The following is a 21,359-nucleotide window of genomic DNA, read 5'->3' as shown; positions in this document are numbered from 1 at the left end:
ATGGTCCCTTCTGGCCTTAAAGTCTGAGTATCTTTGGACTCCAAGTTACTTAATTTTAATTAAATAGTGTTTTTCAAGTATATTACAGGAAGTTGCCATGTCTGTCACACATAATGGCAATGCTAAATTTGAGTATTTCTAAGAACTCTCTCATAATTCTGAATGTTGCCAGTGACAGCTGCCAATTTCTTGTCTCCATACGAGAAACATAATTGATCTAAGAGACAGAAAAAATAACATTTAAAGGCATATTTTTTTACTATATGCCTTTCTGTACCCAGTACTTGAACCTAAAAATATTAAAGTATTGTAGGGATGAAGGGTAGGATTGGAAGTACAGACATCTGGGTTGTCTTTCTGACTCAACTTTTGTCCCTCTATTTCCCTATCTATAAATTGACCAGTACTGATCTACATCATATGGCAACTATGGGTTGTAAAATTGCTATTTAGGTGCCAAATGTGCATAGATTTTTGTCTTTCTAAAACGGGTTGGCAACCTACGGCACGCGTACCAAAAGTGGCACGCAAGCCACTTTTTTGATGGCACGCGGGGCGGGCTGAGCCGCTCAGCCCGTCGCCGCTCTGATGTTCCCACTGCTGGCCCCTTGCCAGCCGAGGTCCTGCCACTGATCCCACTCAGCACCCGCTGCTGGCCTGGGTGAAGGAACCCCAGACTGGCATCAGGCTGAGACCTCGGCTGGCAGGAGCTGGCAGCTGAAACCCCAGAGCAGCGGTGGGCTGAGCTATTCAGCCTGCCACCGCTCTGGGGTTTCCATCGCCGGCTCCTGCCAGCTGGGGTCCCACGCAGCACCCGCTGTTGGCCTGGGGGGAAGGAACCCCAGGCTGGCAGTGGGCTGAGACCTCGTCTGGCAGGAGCCAGCAGCTGAAAACGCAGAGCAGAGGCGGGCGGAGATGCTCAGTCCACCCCGAAACACCAGAGATGGGCAGGCTGACCTCAACCCGCTGCTGCTCTGGGGTTCTGGCTGCTGGCCCCTTGCCAGCTGCAGCTCCACTCACCTTGCTTCCAGTTGGAGTTCCAGCGTAGGCCTCCTGCCAGACAAGGTCCAGGCTTCTGGCCCTGCTCAGCCCTACCAGCTCCACTCACCTCAGCTGCCAATCTGGGGTTCCAGCCACTGATCTCCTGCCAGCCGGTTATCAACTGATTACTCAGAAGCCTGTGTGCAGCTTAAAGTATCTAAATAGGTGCCACCAGACACTGGAAAACTCAGCAAGGAACAGCAAGGGCAAGGATCACACTAAACTAATAAGAGCTGCATATTAATTTAATTTTAAATAAAGCTTCTGAAACATTTTGAAAACCTTGTTTACTTTACATATAACAGTAGTTCGGTTATATATTATAGACTTAGAGAGATCTTCTAAAAAACGTTAAAATGTATTACCGTACACAAAGCCTTAAATTAGAGTGTATTCATGAAAACTCGGCACACCACTGCTGAAAGGTTGCCAACCCCTGTTCTAAAACAATAAATTGCTATCTAAGCCATATACAAAATTTTAAAGTATTTAAGAGATTGTTGGTTACTTCTGACTTTCTAGAACTACACTGCTGCTTGTTTTGTTCAGTGAAAAGACCCCAGTGTGTGTAATCAACTCCTTTTGAATTTGTCTTGCAGGATATGTTCTTTAAATACACATGGAATAACTTCTTGCATACTCAAGTAGAAATCTGTATTGCATTGATTCTTGCAAGTCCCCTTGAGAGTACAGAAAATGGCACAATTACAGATCAGGACTCCATTGGGGACAATCTCTTACTGAAACATGTAAGTTGTGCTTTTGTGGACATTCTGACATTGTAAGCCTTGTTCTTAACTATTGTAGCTGTTTCTCTTTCTAGTGGAAATAAAACCATGTCTTATTAAATAGAGGCATGTAATATTAAAAAAAAAAATTTAGTGACAATTCACTACCCATGTTGAAGGCATGGTTTTGTTGCTGCACGGTAGATTGCTCTCCTGTCTGCTAGGGGCTGGAAGGCTGCAGCAGTAGCTCATCCATTCCTAGGATGAGACTGTTGTGGGAGACAGCTAGTGTCTTGGGTCTGTCTGAAGAGGAATCCCTTTAACTTAAGAGTAGATTTGACTTGCTCTGAAGAGAATCCTTTCTGGTTTGCTGGGAGGCCTGTAAACATTGTATGAGGCTTGTAAACAGTATATGATTTGGGACCCAAAGTTAGGGTAATCTGGACGTTCTAGGCTATTAATTTTGTCATTCATTAAAATAGATTTTCTGAATATAGCTCATAGTTCACTTAGGGCCAGATTTTAAAAAATGTTCAGTACTCAGCAGATTGTGTTGAGAACAAAGGGACCTGAAAACTTACTTAGATGCATAAATAGGAGTTGTAGGGTGCTGATCTTAAGAATTTTGGTCTTTAATATAGTGAAAAGGGCTTAATGCACTTTGAGTTTTGTTGTGTGAACTTAAAAATCCGTTATGTGATCTAATAGTTTTCTGCCTGAAACTAATTGCTACTTCTGTTTGAACTTATCTTAATATATGATACTTTGTACTTAAGCTTCTAGAAATACTAAGCAAATGCTTTTTTTTAATAGCTTTTTCTTAAGTGCCAGTTAGTGGAATGAATACTTGAAGCATGGGAAATGAATGAGAAGAAACAGTGAGTAACAAAGCCTTTACTCCTTTCCCAAAAATTGAAGTGCTACATTAGATTTGATGTAACATATGAATGCGTGATCAGTTTAGAATTGAGTCTACTACAGTAAAAGCTTTGTTATCCAGCATGTTGGGGGAATGGGGAGGGGGTATCGGTAAGTCAAAAATTCCAGTTAATTAAGAGGGAGGGAGTTTGGGTGTGGGAGGGGGCTCAGAGCTGGAGGTTGGGGGGTGGGAGGGGGGGTGGGCTGCTGGATCCGGGTGGCACTTACCTCTGGTGGCTCCCCACATGTGGCAACATCCCTTCCACTCCTAGGCAGAGGTGTGCCTCCACCTGCAGGTGCTACCCCCATAGCTCCAATTGGCTACATTTTCCAACCAATGGGAGCTGCCGAGCCAGTCCTCGGGGTGGGGCGCAGGCAGTGCACAGAGCCGCCTAGCCTAGCCTCTGTCTAGGAGCAACAGGGACATGTTGCCGCTTGCAGGGAGCCGCTCAAAGTGAGCACCACCCTCCCATTCCCCAACCCCTTACCCTGAGCCCCCTCCCACACCCCGAACCCCTCGTGGCCATTCCTCCACCTAGGGGCAGCCAGGGACATGTCGCCCCTTCCGAGGAGCCACACAGAGCCAGGTAGGGAGCTTGCTGGCCTCGTGCCAACCGGACGATAAATCGGACCTTCAGTGAAGATCAGAAATGCTGGTTTATAGAGCTTTCCAGCTGGTAAAATGCTGGATAATACAGCTTTTAATCTGTTCTTCCCTTTTCCCCCTCCCACCTTAAAACAAATTTTACAAGAGGCATAAACAAACATGGAATATGTTGAACGTGCTTTTCTCCTTTTGTCAGTAGATGTGAAGTGTATTTTTATTCATGTACAAAAGATAATTACAAGTTAAGCTAGTAAAATAACTTGGGCAAGGAAGCACACTGACACTTGGACTAAAGCTTCTGTTGGCCTTTTAATTTTCTGATTTCAGTTCCTTACACTTTTCTTCCCCTGGCAATGTTGATCCTTCCCAGACTGAACCTGTTGGTCCAATAAGTGTAGGGTTTGGAAATTCCTAATGGACCCTGGTGTGAGCCCTTAATCCAACTCTGGTCCATCAGACCCTCCTGTACATCAGGAAGAGGTACTGAGAAGTGCCATTCCTGGCACTGTGGCTCCAGGTCTGGGGCTCATAGGAGTAGAGCGAAGGATTCCTCCAGGCTCTCATCCAAAGAGAGGGCCTTTTCTCCAACCACTTACAAGTTGAGTGAAGGGCTATGCCCTGGTACAGGAGTGTTAGGATCGCACAAGGAGAATGCTAGCATTCTCCCAGATCTGATGGGCAAAAGCACCCTGAAACCAGCACTATGTGTAGAAGTGGGGCAATCCCTGTACAGGCAAGATAAAAACAAAAATGGGTACCTCCTACACAGACAGTACCGTTACGCATTTGTAATGAGTCATTGGTACCAAAGACTGCAATGAGACTACTGCTGGCGGCGCCATGAAAAGGGAGCCCATCCCACTCCCTTTGAGTCTAGGGCTAGGTATGCTGCCCAGAGGACATGGCCATCTTCACTAACCTGGAATCCCTACTCCTGTCAGAACAGATCCTGAGCAGGGACATCTCCACACCATTCGTCCAAGTCATGCAGGAAAGGGAGTGTCGCTCACTGATACCATCTACCAGATGGGGTGTAAGGATCCCAGGATCAACGGCACCACCCGTGGATTTTGAACCTGCTACCTCATCTGATGAGTTGAGTGTTAGGGGGCGAGTCCCATCACTGAGACAAGGAGTCTGTATCTCATCAGAGAGATTGTGCACCCCAGAATCAATTGTACCCTACCCCATGGAGACCACCCCAGTTCCCTTTTGTCTCCTCACATTAGCCTTACTGGGGTCCATGGGATCCATACATGCGACAGTTCTTACAGTACCACAGAGAATCCAGACAGCCCTCCCTTTGCAGAGAAGATCCTGAACCACAAAAACTAATGGAGGGAAGAGGAGGAATCACCAGCTCAAATGGGGTTGGAATCTTCAAGTGCAGGAGAGGTGGTTACACCGACCTCATCATTACCATGTGATGACTACAGGTAATTTAAACACCAACTGAGGAGGACAACTGACAGACCTTTCCACATGTTCCACTTTTACCTCAGGTTCTGAGGAATATGAAGCAACAGAGAGTATCAATGATGTTGATTTGTGCCCAGATGGCCCAGGCAATTCTGGTTTCCCAGCATTCACCAGATATCAGCATGCCCATGCATCCATATTCAGCTCTTCCCAGACCTGTTGAACAAGGACAGAGGCAAGATCAGACATCCCACTCCAGCATTCCTCCACCTGATAGCCTGATATTTGTATGGGCAACAAACCTAGAAAAGGCATGTTCAGAAGCAGTACAATCTGTCCTTAACTGTAGGAAGGATTCCATACAAGTGCTACACAGAAAAGTGGGAAGGAGTTTTTGGCTTGGCACCAACATTGTCTAATAACCCCAGAAAATGACAACATCCCTGTCATTTTGAACTACCTTTCTCTTGAAAGACTTTGGAAGTATCTCTTAGCTCTATGTGGATACACTTAGCACTTATCAAGACCTGTCACCCTCTGGAGAACAACCAGAGTGGTGAAGAATGTTTTTTAAAAGATAGTGTTGGTGTTAGAACCTCTGATAACAAAACCTACCTTGGCGGGGACCTCAGTCTAGTCCTGTCAGAATTAACAAAGACTGTGTGAACCCTTGGCATCATGTTCATCTGTCGATGAAGGTTGCCTTTCTGGTTGATATCACCTCAGCCAGAGGAGTAGATAAGCTGGGGGCCCTCCTGGCTGATCTGCCTTACACTTTCTTCCACAGACAAAATTTCACTGAGACTACTTTGGAGGTGAATTTTTGATGTAATCTCTGAGTTCTATCTAAATCAGAATATTCACTTATCTGTTTCTTTCCAAAGCTTCATGGCACCCAGTGAAGGATAGGAGATTTCACTCTGGACATCTGTTGGACCATCGTTTTCTACCTACAAAGGGTAAAGTGCTATTTAAATCCTTTGTGGAATGTAAGGGAGGGGAAGTAATCTCCTCTGACCCTTTCCAAATGGATTTTGGGCTGCATCCTGCTTTGAGTTAACGATGCCCCTTCTCCACCATCATGTGAGGACTCACTCAACTAAAGCTGAGGCTGCATCAGTAGGTTCACTTCAAGACATCCCTCTCCTCAAAATCTGTAAAGTGACAATGTGTGGCTCTGTTCGCACCTTTACAAGACATTACAGCCTGGTACAAGATCCTTCATCTGATGCTTCCTTCAGCAGAGCAGTCCTCTGATCGGTGGTGCAGCAGATGTCCTTGCATCCCCTTCCTCAATCAGTACTGCTTGTTCGTCATCGACAGGAATTACACACATAGACCATTACTTGAGGGAATGTTACCTATCTTGCATAGTAATTGGAGTTCTTCAAGGTGTGCGGTTCCTATCTCTGTTCTGTGACTGCCCTCCCCCTCTGGTCTTAGGGCTATTTGTGGTAGAAGTTGTTGGTCTGCACCACCCCTTATGCCCTCAGTTCATCACATGAGGAGGAAAAGGGCACAGGCACAGACCAATGGACACAGCTGGCAAGAATCTTCTGGTGTTTGGCTCATGGAGCGCATGCATACCAGCAGTGGAATACCAGTAGCGGCCCATATTTTGAAGAACTCAGTTACTGTATAAGCGAAGTAACTTTTTATTCTGCAAAGATGTTGGTGTGCTTTGTTGGATAGTGTTGTTGACACTGAACTCTCATGAGGAAGAAGTATGGAAAATGACTGCCTACAGATCTACTAACCTCAAATTCCCATTAAAAGATGTGCAGACTTTCTCAAAGATGAACCAGGCCACAGGCCAGTTCTCTGACTTTTTCATATAAAGCAGCTTGATAGCTGTGGCTGGTAACCTACTTCAGTAAAGAACTGAGAATGTATTGCGAACGCATGGAAGTGACTTGTGTAAGAAATATGCAAGCCCACCTTTAACTCTTATTGCAAACTGTAGTAAATATAACTAAAGAAATCCCAGTTGTTTTGTTCTTCAGTAAGTTTTTTTTGTTTTTTTCCCCCTAAGGATTATTAAAATTGGGAGCCTAATGTGAGACTTACACTCCTGTGACAGGACACCAATTAATTTATACTACACACTATTTATATAGCACCAAAAATTATGCCTGACACTTTAGACAAGGACTTCAAGCGCTTACAATCTAAACATCACATGAGTTGCTTTGTGGGAGGGGATGCAGTATAAAGCAAAATTACTGAGGGGCTGTTCTTGGCTTGGTTCTTTAACTTCTACAATCTTTTTGTCTTTATAATAGAACATAGTCTCTCATTTTCTGATGTTGAATCCATATTCTTCCTCCTTTCGCTGTTTTTATTCCTGGCCAAATGCTCTGGTCTTGTGGAGTCTGCTTCTCGTCTTGGTATAGACAGAAATGAGAGACCAGCTATTACATAGGTTTTCATACCATGCCCATTTCCGTGATATCCAAATACTTCCAAACTTACAATAGGAAGTAGTACCTCCAACCGCCAAAATAGACCATGATTTAAATTTGGAGAGAAACTGCCCGTCATTTGTCTGCCTCATATGTGGACAGTTACAAGGATAACAAGTCATCTGTTATGCTAATTTATACATGTTTTAGGCTGATAGATGTACTGTAGGAATGAGGGAGAGGGAGGAAATGGTAATTAAATAATCACAAAAGTCATTCACTTCAGGCCTTCAGTCTCCTTAATTCCCCCCACCCCCAAAAAAAACCCCTAAACCCTGAGCAATCACTCATGTAGGATTTATAGAGCACCAGATAGAAAGGGAGAGGTAAAACAATGAGCCAAACAATGTTTACTCCTGAGGGCATTCTGTGCCAAAATATTAAATTCTGCACCAAAAAAATTTAAATTTCTGTATACAGTATTTTAAAATGCTGGAAAAATTCTTTAAATTTAATTTGTCAAATAAATGTGGAGGATCCAGCATGGCACTCGGGAGCACAGGGCACTGGCCGCACAGAGGTGAGAGATCACTGTGCAGCTCCCTCCACCCCCATCCCAGACACAGACTCAGCAGTGAGGCTGCACCCAATCCTGACAGTGCAAGGACGGGTCCTGCCCCAGAAACACCCCAGAGCCCTGCCCCTCTGAGCTTAGTCGGGTATCTGGGTGCGGAGGGGATCTGGATACAGAGGGGCTTGTTGGGGGGTTCTTGGTGCAATAGTAATGGGACTCTGTTGGGAGTCCAGGTGAAGGTGGTTGAGGCTCAGTGGGGTCTGGGTGTGGGAGGCTCAGTGGGGTGGGGGGGTCCAGATGCTGGGAGAGTAGGGCTCAGTGGGGTGGCTATTGAGGTGCGACTGGTTGGGGCTTGGTAGTGTGGAGATCTGAGTGTGCATGGCTTGGGGCTCATCGGCAGGGATCTCAGTGCAGGGGGTTGGGGGTGAGGCTTGGCAGGAGGGTCTTGGTATGAGGGCGTCTGGATGCACAGGGGTTGAGCAGATGAGGGAGCAGCTCCTTGTACAGAGATCCTTCCCCCTGCAGCTGAGGAGCAATGGGCGCAGGAAGCAGGGGGAGAGGGTGCACGAGTTTGCAGAGCTTTCTGCAGCTGGGGGAGAAATCTCCTGGGTGGGTCTGACCTGGCCGCGAATGCCATGCAGGGGAAGAGGAAGTCCGTCCTCCCTAGCCCAGCTCCGACTAGCAGCTGAGCCTGCACACGTTAGGAGCCACCTGCTGGGTCTTCCTCAGTTCCACCTCCTGCCCCACAATGATTTACCTCTCTGACGGCTGCCCTGGGCACCCAAAACATACTGCTAGGAAGGGTTATTGACTGCTCCTGTGGCTTCCTTTGCTTCCCCATCAGAAAGTCATTTTTCTGCAGGCAAGCAAAGAAATCTGCGGGGGACATAAATTCTTTGCATGTGTAGTATTCCCCCAGGAGTAAATGTTGTACAGATTAAGTCTGGAAGAACACCACACTTGGTTGTAAGTGTGCACACAGTGTATGTCAGTGCTTAAGCTTGCCATGCTTAAATAACTTCTCTGCTTTCACAATACTCAAGGAGGTTCTGCTTGATGGCCGTGTTTCTCCATTGATGGGCTTGTCTTGCCTCTCTACATACAGTAACTGACAACACTCCATGTGGATCTTAGTGCTTTAATCAATTAACTTTAAAAGCGAGACCAAATGAGTTTTAAATTGGATTGGATTGAATTGTAGCTAAAAGACTCATGAGAACATCTTGTCTTGGTTCTTATTGTGGATTGGGGTGGTGAAATATTCACTATAATCAGGCTTGATTCATATGAAGAAAGGGCATCGGTTAAGAGACTTTGATAAAAGTGTAACTCTTAATAAGGTGTCTGATATTAAAATGGGGTTGAGACCCACTTTGGGGTCGCAACCCATTGTTTGAGAACCCCTGCATTAAGTTATATTGATTTAAGACCACTTCATTTCTGAATGTGTCTCTACACAGAGGTTTAATGCAGTCTTTCAAACAGGGCTATGTTAATGTGAACTACACATCTTTTAGTTTGTGCCAGCAGCATCCATGTGGGGCAGTTAGAGCATAACATTTTGGTGTAATCTGCTTTTCACACCTCCACAGTGTGCATTGTGGCACAGTGTAGACAAGTCCTTAATTCTTTAAACAAACCCTAATTAAGGTCACTTTAATTCTGCATGAGTTTCCACATGGGTTTAATGCATTTTAACTAATCCACTTTAACACCTTTAGTTAATTTGGATTAATTTTCCTTTGTGCTCCTGTGTAGACAAGCTTTTTGTGCAAGATGTGGCTTCTAAGTTTTCTTTATCTTGAGCTGCCCATCTAGTTGCTTTTATAACTGAGAAGCTCATTTGAACAGCAGACTGGATGCCTGCCTGTCCAACCGGGCAAGTGGTTCCTTAACGCAATCTTGCTTTTCCTCTAATGCAGCCAGTATGTCCAGGCTGAGGACAGATATCCCTGTCCTGCAACCAGCTGCTGGTGTTTGGCAGTGAAGCTCAGATCTAGATATTTCTCTAACTTTCAGTTTCTCAAGGCTAGGCCAGCTCTGGCTAGTCTTAACTGTTGTCCTTCAGCCCTGCAAGGTGTCATTCTGGGAGCTGCTATATCCAGTTCCTTGTCAGGCACAAAAAAAAAAAAAACAGGAGTACTTGTGGCACCTTAAAGACTAACAAATTTATTTAAGCATGAGCTTTCGTGAGCTAAAGCTCACTTCTTCGGATGCATCAGGCACGTTAGCTTTGGCAGCGGAACACTTTGGACAAAGATCTAGGAATTTCTAGTAATGTCCTGAATGCCATTCTCAAACTATAGTCCCAACTAATCTGGTACATAGAAGTTTTTTAGCTCTTGTGTTAGGTTAGCCCTGAGACAGACTTTACAAAATCTGGGAATATTTTATTGTAGCCTGAATTAATGAATTATTTTAGCACTGTTAGAGGCTCAAAACTCCCTTTTTGGAATATTTTGAAGTATTAAGTGAAAAGTATTAGTTTTCAGGAAAGGTGTCTGAACGTCTTATGTGAGGTAGGTTCTCCAAACCTGTTAGCAAATTGAATCTAATATTAAATGGATTTTTGCTCTTATTCTGACCATACTAACTTCCCTCAAAACTATGTAGAAGCAGGAGAATAACTTGATGACTAAACATGCTTCTCTTTCTTTATGGATAGCTTTATGTATTTTAAAAACAGTTCAGAGAGGGAGCCCAAAAAATGTGTTTTAGCAGCCCAAAAAACATTTTGGTTTGAAGTATACATTACTCATTCTCCTTACGAGTATTTAAAGTACTTTGCTTCCTCGCTTGTCTGGTCTAACTTTTTGTGTTGCTTCCTTGGATTTATAGGCTTAACGTTCCATAACTACAAAATACTTCAACAGCCAGCTATCTGGGAAGATGAACATTTGAACTTCTCTTTTTCAGGGCTGAAGGAGGAAGGTGGCATGGTTATATGGTCATTTAACAAGGATAGCTAACTGTATTGTGCACAGTACTGATAAGGGGCCAAACAGCGCACTAGTACAACAGCTTATTAAAGGTAACATTAAACTTCAACAGGTTTGTTTCACCATTCTGTTAGTTGGATTTGTAGAATTAAATCATGCTAGGAATGTAAAAGGCAGCTTTTAATAGGGGCTTTCTTGCCAAAAGTTTTGTCCTAGGGAAAGAAGCAGACTTCTTACTGTTTGTGTAAGTCCAAGTAACCTATTAAATTATATGACTTGCTCTCCCCAAACTTAGGGAAGCAGTGCCATGGCTGCTTCAAATAAATGGAGCGGGGGTTGCCTGCTAAATTCCCTCTGAGCAGCGTGGCCACACAGCAGCTTATTAAGCACTGCGCAGGGGCTTAGGAAACCTAGCCCTGGTGAACCTGCTGCAGCCGGGGGACAGGTGCTCCTTCCCCAACCTGAACCCAGCTCTGGCCTGGACCTGCCACAGCCGGGAGAGAGGTTCCCGGACCCCACGTAGCCTGGCCCCTCGACCTGCCATGGCCGGGGGACAGGTGCCCCTCTCCCGGATCCCACCTAGCCTGCCCCTCCCTCCCCCCAATCTGCCATGGCCAGAGGTTAGGTGCCCATTTCCCAGCCCCAGCCCACCCCTCGACCTGCCATGGGTGGGGGAGAGGGACCTATCCCATAGCCCCGCCCCTAGTCCCAGAGCTGCTGCGGTGGGGAGAGGTGCCTCTTCCTAGCCCAGATGCTGCTGTATAGAGAGCTGGGGGGAATCCTCACTCCCTGCCATAGCCCCGGGGCAGCCTGCACCCCAAACTCCTCATCCCCAGCTCTACCTCGGAGCCCGCTTCCCACCCTCATCCCAACCCCAACCCTGCCCCAGCCCTGAGCCCTTCATCTCCAATCCCACCCCAGAACCCACACCCCGAGCTGGAACCCTCACACCCCTGTACTTCAACCCTCTGTCCCAGCCCTGAGTCCCCTCCCATACTCCAAACCCCTTGGGCCCACCCCCACCACATGAATTTTGTTATGTGCACCAATACAAAGGTGATCTGTCACACATCTCCTCCATGTTGGTACACATAACAAAATTAATTCTTCACGTGTGTGGGGAAAAAATAGAGGGAACACTGGTGGCCTGCCCTAATGAAAACTACACTGAGTCAAGTATCTTCTTCTGGAGAATGGCTTATTTACACAGGTACTTCTAGAATAATTAATCTCTCCAGCATAGGCCTTCTCAGTCTCAGATATCCCATGTGTTCCTTCTTGCAGTGTTAATCTTTCCCAAGTCCTCATGTGCTCGAGGTTACTTCCACATTCCTTATACTCATGTACAGTTACAGGCTTACTGCACCAGTGAGCCATTCAGATTGTCATCTAATAGACTGGAAATGTCTGCCAGAAAACCACACCTTGTTAGAATAAACAGTGCCTGAGAAAATTTGCAATTGTATGTATAGCATAACATGTTCTGCAGTGATTTTTGCAAGTTTAACTTTGGGAGCTGAGAGTGAAAACTAACTGCTTTGAGTTATACTGGTACTAAAACTTTTTTCCTCCGTTTTACTCTAGAGCTTCCAGATGATGTCCGGGAGCGATGGGAGACCTTCTGTACAAACTCCTTAGGAGAAACTAACAAAAGGAACACCGTGGATCTAGTAGGTTTTGTAAGATGAAGTTTGAAAAGTTACTGCTGTTATAAGGGCATCCTTTTCCCTTCCCATGTGTCAGGGATACAGTTGCACTGCGGCTTTTTCAGCCATCATGCTTCTCAGACAGAATGTCATCAAACCTCTCCAGTAGCTGCACTGTGGCATCGGCACCTCCCTGGTTTCCTTTGCAAATACGGCTGCCTTATTGGCAATTTAATATGGTTTTGCAAGGGTGTTTGGAGTTGGGCTCATATTGTATTGCACCTCACTCTTAAAGTACCACCCAACAGGAAGAGGTCACTTTGGGGTCTTTGTAAATCCAAAACTGCTTGAAGAATTGAGACTAAAATTGCTGAAGCTGGGGTTTTCATGTACAATATGTAAGCAAGTCTACATACATACAGTTAAAGTGAAACTGCTTCCTGCATCATTGAATGATGCACACAAATACCTACCTCACTTGTAATGAAGAAATATAATTTTGCCTTGATTAAAGTCCTGTCATGATTATTCTGTTCTGCACTGAGTGATTCAGAGTTTACATTGGCCTTTTATAGTCTAAACACATCTAATTGTGAGGTGCAGAAATAGTCTTAAACAGAGACAGCATTTTCTGTTTGTTTGTATTTAAAGTCAAAGTGTCAGTGTAACACAGTCAGGTCCCTCAACTCAAAATAGGACAAACTTGATTATTTATTTATTTATAAACTGAGGTGGTTGCCTACTTGGGCCTCATTATAATTTTTTTTTTAAATTTCTCCAAGGATCACTGGTTTCTTTATGGTTTCTCTAAGTGGCAATTATACATCACTAATTTGGACCAAAAAATGAATAAAGATTGTTAAATCTGTTCTTAATTTATTAAAATTTTCATGTGAGAGTACAACAATGCAAGATTCACAGCAGAAGGCCATGTGTGAAATAAAAATAGAGAACCCTAGATTTGCCTAACACAGGCATGAAAACAATGAATTTATGGGGTTTTCTGATATCTGCAGTGGATACTAGTCAGAACTGCACTGGATATTTATTCAAGAAAACAATGCATCCTATGAATTTTTTTGATCTGTGGCCTTATTGGAAATGGCCCACAGGTTTGCAGTGTGATTCTGGTCCAATTTATAATCTTCATAGCCTCCTGACATTTAGAAATGTTGCGTTGTTTAGGTAAATGTGTGGAACCATTACATTTCTTTGTTTGAGAAAAGCTTTTTCTTGATCCTGGGGTAAAACAACCTGCCACGATAAATAATAACCTAATCTGAGAAACATTAATCCAAAATATAGATTACTAGTGTTGTGCGGTCAGAGTCTCCAGCAGGTTTTCTTACAAGTTTTCTCCAGGTCAGTCTAAATTTTTAAGCCAGATAGAATATTGGATTATTAACTTTCTTTGATATAGATATGCCCCATTCCTTTTAAAACTGTATATCTAACAGAATTCCAGCCAAAGTGGGGCCAACAGAGTTTAATGCTGAACTGTCTCATGCTCAGTTTAAGTTTCTTGAATTAACTGCAAGACTCCTAGCTCTTCTGTAGTAGATCCCCCTTGAGTCTGATAACTGCAAGTCTCTCACAAATGGGGGTCTGATTTCTCCAGGTACACTAACTGGTCTGACGTACGCTCTAATTAAAATAGCACTTTTAAGCAAGTTTGCTGTTGGAAGTTCATTGAAATAACTAATCATCGTAAAGATCTCCAATTTTTCATGATTATAGTATCTCTTCCATCAAAAATAAAAAGCCTTTCTTACATTATTACTTTGGGACCTTTAACACAATTCTTATTTTGAAAATCTTAAATAGTTAAGGAAAGTGATTTCTGTGGGGAAAAGGTATGCATTTAAAGATTAATTTGTGTATCCTAATGGTAAATTGCTCCATTCATGAGACATGAAAAATCTCAAGGAGACATTAGAACTGATAGTGAATACACAATGGGTACTTGTAAACAACACTAAGTAGCTTCTAATTTTTTTTCTCAAACTGTAAAAACTGTTTCGCTGTTGTCTTTGGTAACTACTAGAGCAAGAGTTCAGATACTGGTCTTTTAATCTAGTACTTGCTTGAGCCTACTGACTGTGTTAAATGAAGAGCTTGATAAGAATCCTGAAGTGTTTTTCTTGCAGATATGCCTAAGTTTGGTTTCAAGCCCGTTCAGTTATCTGGAATTTTGACTTGAGGGTTTAAGTGTTTACTTCGGTTTGATTTTATTTGTGTTTTAGTTACCTGTTTACAGATTTACTAGTTAAAATTTAAGAAACTTGAAGTTGAAACAAAAGTGATTAGGATTGTGTTTAATCCTGAACAGATGGTGTTGGTAGACTAGAAAGCAAGATCAGATGACATGATTTACTCCGTTCTATATTATAATGCCTAATTGAGGCCTAAAACAAATTTTCAAGTGAAAAATATACCGTATGCACAATCCACACTATAATTTATAAGTAATTTGCAGTTTACTGTTGAATTGTTCCAAGGATTCATTTGGTTACTTAAGTAGTTTAAAACAAGTAGTATTCCATTCCCCTGTGGGGCCATGAATTAAAAAACATTGCATAGAAAAATCTTGCTGTTTTATTTTTACACTTTTAGAATTCTTTCTTTGATCTCAGATTATGGGTAGTTTTTAGGGAGTGAAACTGATTTGTTGTTATGCGTGAATTGAACGTTAAAGGTATTATTTTTTAGGCTGTCATATTTGTTTCAGAAAGTGGATAATTTGTTTCAAAATAGCAAATAAAAGAATTGGTCTCTCTTCTCTATATCAGTGGTTTTCAACCTTTTTTCATTTGCTGACCCTTAAAGTTTGAATGGAGCTGGACCCCTTTGGAAGTTCAACCTGTGGTCTGTTGGCTCCTGCTGTAAAAATCATAGACTAAAAACTGATTGAACAAAATTCAGCCATAAACATTGCTTGTTCTCGGCACGGCATTTCACACTGTGTGAGAGAGGGCACTAAACTGTGGGCTTCTACAGTAATGACAACACTTCTGGGGTTTGACCTGTAGGTGGGGGTATTCACATACCTTTAATCAGCTGAACGGAACACCTTTTCTTGGATCTGAAACTTTATTTTCATAGTCACCTTTTGTGGACCCCTTAGCAGGGCCTTAACCAGAGTGGGATAGCTGCCCAGGGTGCAAAATCATGGAAATGGAAAAAATGGGGTGGGAAAATAATGAAAAATGGCAGGGGGTGCAAATGTGTTTGCTCACCTTGGACACTAAAATGCCTAGTTTTGGCTCTGTGGGTCCGCAGACCACGGATTGAAAACAACTGCGCTATGCAGTGTTTTAGTTTTCGTAGAAAGCATTACTAAACCTGATCTTAGTAATGTTTACCCAGTTCTGAGAATTAATTAGGAGCTGTAGTCACTCAGCACTTCTGAGGATCAAGACCCTGATGTGTAACTGTAAAAATGTGGGGGGGTTTGTTTTGTTTTTTTTTAATTTTGGGGTTTTTTAAATCTGTTTTTCCCCCTTGTTAAATTGTCTCCAGATTTATGGGCACGTAGCAATTGCTATATTGGACACTGGTGAGGCAAGACAGCGGCTGACTCCAGCAGTGGCCAGTGCTTCAGTGGAAAGCAAATTCAGCTTCCACCCTCAAAAACAGTGTTCTTCTTCAACTGTGTAGTGCTGTAACTGGGTAAAAGGTGTTTTGATTCACAGTGGATGACTGCTACACTTAATTGGTAGAATTGTTAATAAGCACATCTTCATGGAAGAACTTCCTTATTAACTGGAATAATTTCATATTGTATCTAAATGGTAAGATACAGTTTTGCTCCTGTCCTGTTTGGCCAGTTTGGACCTATTAAGTAGCATCCATTGAAGGAACTCTAGAGTTAGTTTTGCTAGATGTTAAAGATGGAATTATTCACTAAAGGTGTCAAACACTAATGTAATGACTGGTGACATGCAAATATGTTAGTGGATGAAATATATGCATTTACAGTTGGAATAGTGTGTTTGCTGGTCTAAAAATGAAATTAATGACCTTGCATAATAATTCTAATCTACATAAAGCCTTTTGTTTAATTAAATAGCTGTCTAAACTTTTTTGTCTAGGTTACTACCTGCCACATTCATTCATCCAGCGATGATGAAATCGACTTTAAAGAAACTGGTTTTTCACAGGATTCTTCTTTGCAGCAAGTGAGTTAAATTAATTTAACAGTGTTGTTCACAGGTGTGCCTTCTTTGTAAAAGTAGCTTTTCTGTGGGATTTTTGTCTTTGGGGATGGGTGGTTGCATTTGATGCAAAACACCATTTGGAGAATTCAGTGGTGAAACAGGAAAGTGTATAAAAAATGTAGGCAGTGTGCAGTTTAAAGTTCTATACATATTTATAGTTTGCTAATTGACAATGTTACAGGATATAATATGGTAATGCCACACAAATGAGTGGTGTTTTTGAGAGCACCAACTAACTGTATAGCAGTCTACTTGAGTTAGCACTTTCATTTAGAAAATAGTTTTTGGAAGCACTTCTGGTACTTTGCCATTTTTGATGGGTGAAGGGTGACAGCTGTTCTGTACTAGCATCATTCCATTTGCAATGTACATCTTCCTTATTCCTCTGTTGGCACTGGAGGAAAGTGAAAGCTGTCAAAATCTGAATACAGTGTACATTGATTTAGATCTCCAATCCTGAAGGTGCTATAGATTCAAGTTACTAAACAAAAGTTATTTAAATTGCTGCTTGTACCATTAGCTGTTTATAACTGCCTCAACCCAAGTACTGCAGTCTGTAGTTCTTAAAGTTTATATGCCTTTATCATTTATATAAAGTGCAGTTGTTCCAAAAGTTTGCTTGAGGTTTTTGTTAATTTTAGAAACGATAATTAACTTTTTCATGTCTGATATTTCAGTGATTTATTGCATCTTAGTTGCACCATTCTAGATTTGATGGGGTTGGTGTCTTCAGCAAGGTAGCAGCTTCTGTAGAAATGTGGAATCTTTTAGAAACCCTTCATAGTCTTCAAGCACCATCTTCTAACTGTGTACTTCAGTGTGAGCTCTGCCTAGACTGTCACAGCAACTGCATGTGTTTAGGTAGTTAATCTACCTGAGAAATGCAGATGGACCATTGCTGTTGCATGCTATATGGGATAATGGTGTAACACAATCTTTTTAGTGTCTTAGAAGAGTTTGTCATGAGACTTCTTGTCCTTTTTAAGCCTAGAATAGAGAACTGTACCTTGATATAGTGTCTTCTGTAGAAAACTGAGTATGACGTGAAAGACAGTAGACTGGAGACACCATTGTAAGGAAGAGCAGATCAGTTTTCTAGAATAAGTGGAGGCACTGTAATGTCTAGTGCACTGGTAGTCTTTTTCCTTCTACTCTTCTGATCTTCTGGGAACCTATTAACCTTTTTTAGGTGGGTTTACTTTGTTTGCCAGATTTACTGAGGCCCAGACTAAAACAGGCAGCCTCCAGCTTTCTTTTCTTCAGCTTCCTGACCAGTCTCATTCTAATGTTCGATTTCTCTCTAATGAAGAATCCTCAGTCCAGAAGTGTCTTCATTCTGTCTGTCTCTGATCAGTGGAATGCCTCAGTCAGTTCTGTCATCAGAAATAATTTTAAAACTCTATCATTTTGAAGGAAACTTTCATTAATTCATTCTCAGGACAGTTTTTTTTTTAAAGACCTTCCTTACTTTAAATATTAGGGGGAGAGTCTGCTGCCTCATGACTGGAAATTTGTTCTCCCAATTTGCAAAGCACACGACAAGAAAGAATTTGTAATGCACACATAAGTAATCTCAAACATTGAGCTCTGTGGGCAAAATTTAAGACTCCATCAAATCTAGTGCTGGTAAGAGTGGTAGTGATATTGTAGACCATCTGCTGGCATTTTTACTACTGTGTTGTCTGGACCTGCTGTGAGCAAAGTTAGATGACTTAGTGGTTAAAAATTCTGACAACCAACCAGTGTACACTAATGCTCCTACAATTGCTAGCACCAGCGGAGCTGTGCTGATGCTTGTGCAGCATCATGAGATTTCCAGAAAGTTGGTGATATAGGCATAGTTAAGGAATAAATGCAAGTCTGCATAACTGAATATGAAAAGTGGTGTTTTCCTTTTCATGAAAATCTCTCCAAATTTATCTTCAAAGACCTAAGTAAAATCTCAGGCTGCCCTAGATGAGAACACCTAAAGTAGATTTGATCCTGATGACTCAGGCAAAAGGGATCTTTTCGCAGGCAAAATGTTTTTCTTTATTGGATGGAGAAATCATTCCTTTTTATAAAGTAAATCTTCAGACGTGTTTCATAACTTTTCACACCTGACTTCTAACTTAATTTATGATGCCATAAAGACGTTAGGACTGCTCTGCTACCTTTTTTTTTTTTAGGAGTTTTAAAGGTAAAATTAACTCCCCCTTCTTGCTTGATGAGCTTTGTTTAGGGAAGTTCATGACAAACCCTAGAGATGGTGCCACCAAGAAGGGTCTCGTGCTGTAAATCTTTCTGCCGATCCCTTTATTTTAAGGGCAACAAGCAGAAGTATATCAGCGATTCCATTCATTTTTCACTTTGTAAAGCTTGTATCTGCCTTTTGGCCTGTCAAAATGTCAGCAGGTTCTGACTCTTGGCTAACTATGTCTTGGAACGCTTCTCTAGCGTGCTCTTTCCCACTATTAGGCTTTAAAAGATACTGTCACTAGGATGACTTATATATTTGATAAAACAGAAGTTGCTGCCTACACTTATTTCACTTGAAAACTGATAGAATTTTTAAAATCTAATTGACTTTTCACCATTAATTTAGTTTCTTTCATCATTCCATTTATCATTAACATAACACCTTTATGAATGTCTTCTCATCCACATGCATTCAGTAATAGGTTCTCTTCATCCATAGCTATCAAAGTACTTTACAGAAGAAGTGTTTAGTGCTTTTCTAAAACCTAGTAATGCTTTATAAGGACAGTCAGCGCAGGAAGAACAAAGGTCTAATATTACTAGGCCAGCCATATGTTTTGCCCAATGTAGTGCTGTTTACTATAAAAGACCTGAGGGATTGATTGGCACTTGTGAATGTTTCAGGTCAAAATTCTACATGAAACACATGCAAAAAGGCAGGCTTCTCCAGTAGCTGCTTGGATGGAGGTTCCCCTTATTCACTCCTAATCCCAGGAGTGTAGAAAGTTGCCATTGTATCCCTCTCCTTCCCCATCACTGCCCTGTTTTATCTTCCTCCATAATTTCCTGTCCCCAACCCAACCCTGTGTTTTTTTTCCCCTCTGCCATTATCTATTCCTCTATACCTTACCTTCTCAGTACCTCCTTTTCAGGCCATCTATGGCTTCTCATATTCCCACATCCTATCTAGCTGACTAACCATACAGTCCAGAGAGTGGCTATCTTCCCTGAGGGTAACCTGGGTTAAGTTTCATTGAAAACAATGAGGTTGCAGTCTCCCTTCAACATGCAAAGTCTGTAGAGAATGGTGACTGTTTTGGCAGAGAGCAGTTTGGCTTCAGCCCCACTGAAAATAATAGTTATTTTAAATAAGGGAAATTTCACAAGTTTTAAAGCCAGTAATCTGAGGTCTGTCGAGACTTTATTTAAAAAACAAAGAACCTTAAACCCCCCAAATCTCATGAAATTTGTGACAAAATTGTGAGAGTTGGCAACATTAAATTTAGATGTGTGGTATGTCTGCATTAACTCTTCTGATTTCTAGTTGTGTTTTTTTTGGGGGGGGAGGAGGTAATCGAGAGATACTGTTAGATCTTATAGTTGAGATTGATAACTTCTTACCCACACATTTTTTTTCTATTTATAACAATGCCCTGCTCTCCCCTCTTCCATGAGTCATGTGGTTTAAAAGTTTCATGTTGACAAGGTTGAAGGCAGTTTTTCTTTGGTACCTAATAAGCTATCCTGTCACAGTGTGTCCTGGGAAATGCATTTGGAAAGGTGGTATTTAAGACCACATGTAGAGTGAAGATTAACTTTCCTATTAGAGCTGCTACCAAGCTGGCATCAAAGCCATCAAATGTGGGTCAGTGTATATTCAGTGGCTGAGATAATTTATAGATTTAAAACAAATTAATTTATAACCCCCTGTGTTTAGATTAACACAATTTATTTCTGGAGCAAAATGGGCAAATAGTATTCAGAGTATTATTAGAATCTTTATATCACTGTCATTGGTCCTGGGATTGCCAGGCCTTTTCTGATTATCAGATGCAACAAATGACGTCCAATTTTATTGACCAGTTTGGCTTCAACAATGAGAAGTTTGCTGATCAAGATGACATCGGGAAGTGAGTATGACTTTATGCTGGTTTTAACTTTGGATTTTCTTCTTTATTGCATGATTTCACATTTGACTGTGTCCCAGTAATTAACTGCAGCCTTGACTGATCATGAGCTGTCTGCATTTGGCCTTGTTTATCAGCACTAACATGGTCAGTTCTTATACTGAGTGCTTCAGGAAGAGCAGATTAGCTTCCCTGAGCAATTTTTCAGAGCAAAACTATTTCTTTCGTCCCCCCAACCCACAGTAGCTACATAAGAGAACACATTGCTTGTGACTATATAACTAGACTTCTTAATAGCATACTTAACCTATGGATCTGTTCTCTTATTCACAAGACCATTGGCACATGGCTCTGGTGTGGGCAGAATTCATAGGTGGGATAGTTTTTAGGCATAGTAGATAGACATGGGGTATATTCTACACCACGGTGCATAGCAGAAATTAACTTTTCCTGGCAAAGTTGGCAGAAGCAACACATCCATGAGTGTTTTCTGTAGGGGACAGTAAGGAAGGGCTTCATAAATCTATCTGTGTTCGAGAGCAAAGCAGTTCAGACATACACTTCTACAGTTAGGGTAAGTGAAGAACTTAAAAATGGGAACAGTTTTAGTCTAGGTAAAATACAACCCAAGAATCTTTAGGATGATCCCTATTTCTTAGAAAAAAGAAAAAAGGACCATGCTTTTGAGAATCCCTCTTGGAAAAGGAGTGAATTGAAGCTGGTGATAAGTATTAGTTTCTGTCTAATCCCCATATTTTATTAAATTGAATTAAGTGTGCATGG

The 21,359-nt window shown here is 42.0% G+C and overlaps 1 pseudogene; it reads left to right on the top strand.

Annotated features, from left to right (window-relative positions):
- LOC120403964 overlaps positions 1-21,359 on the top strand; it is a 48,231-nt pseudogene that overhangs the window by 16,569 nt on the left and 10,303 nt on the right.

This window comes from Mauremys reevesii, linkage group 4, assembly GCF_016161935.1.
Source record: "Mauremys reevesii isolate NIE-2019 linkage group 4, ASM1616193v1, whole genome shotgun sequence".
Classification (NCBI taxonomy): domain Eukaryota; kingdom Metazoa; phylum Chordata; order Testudines; family Geoemydidae; genus Mauremys; species Mauremys reevesii.
The sequence above is the reverse complement of the archived record's forward strand: the minus strand, read 5'-3'. Positions and strand labels throughout refer to the sequence as shown.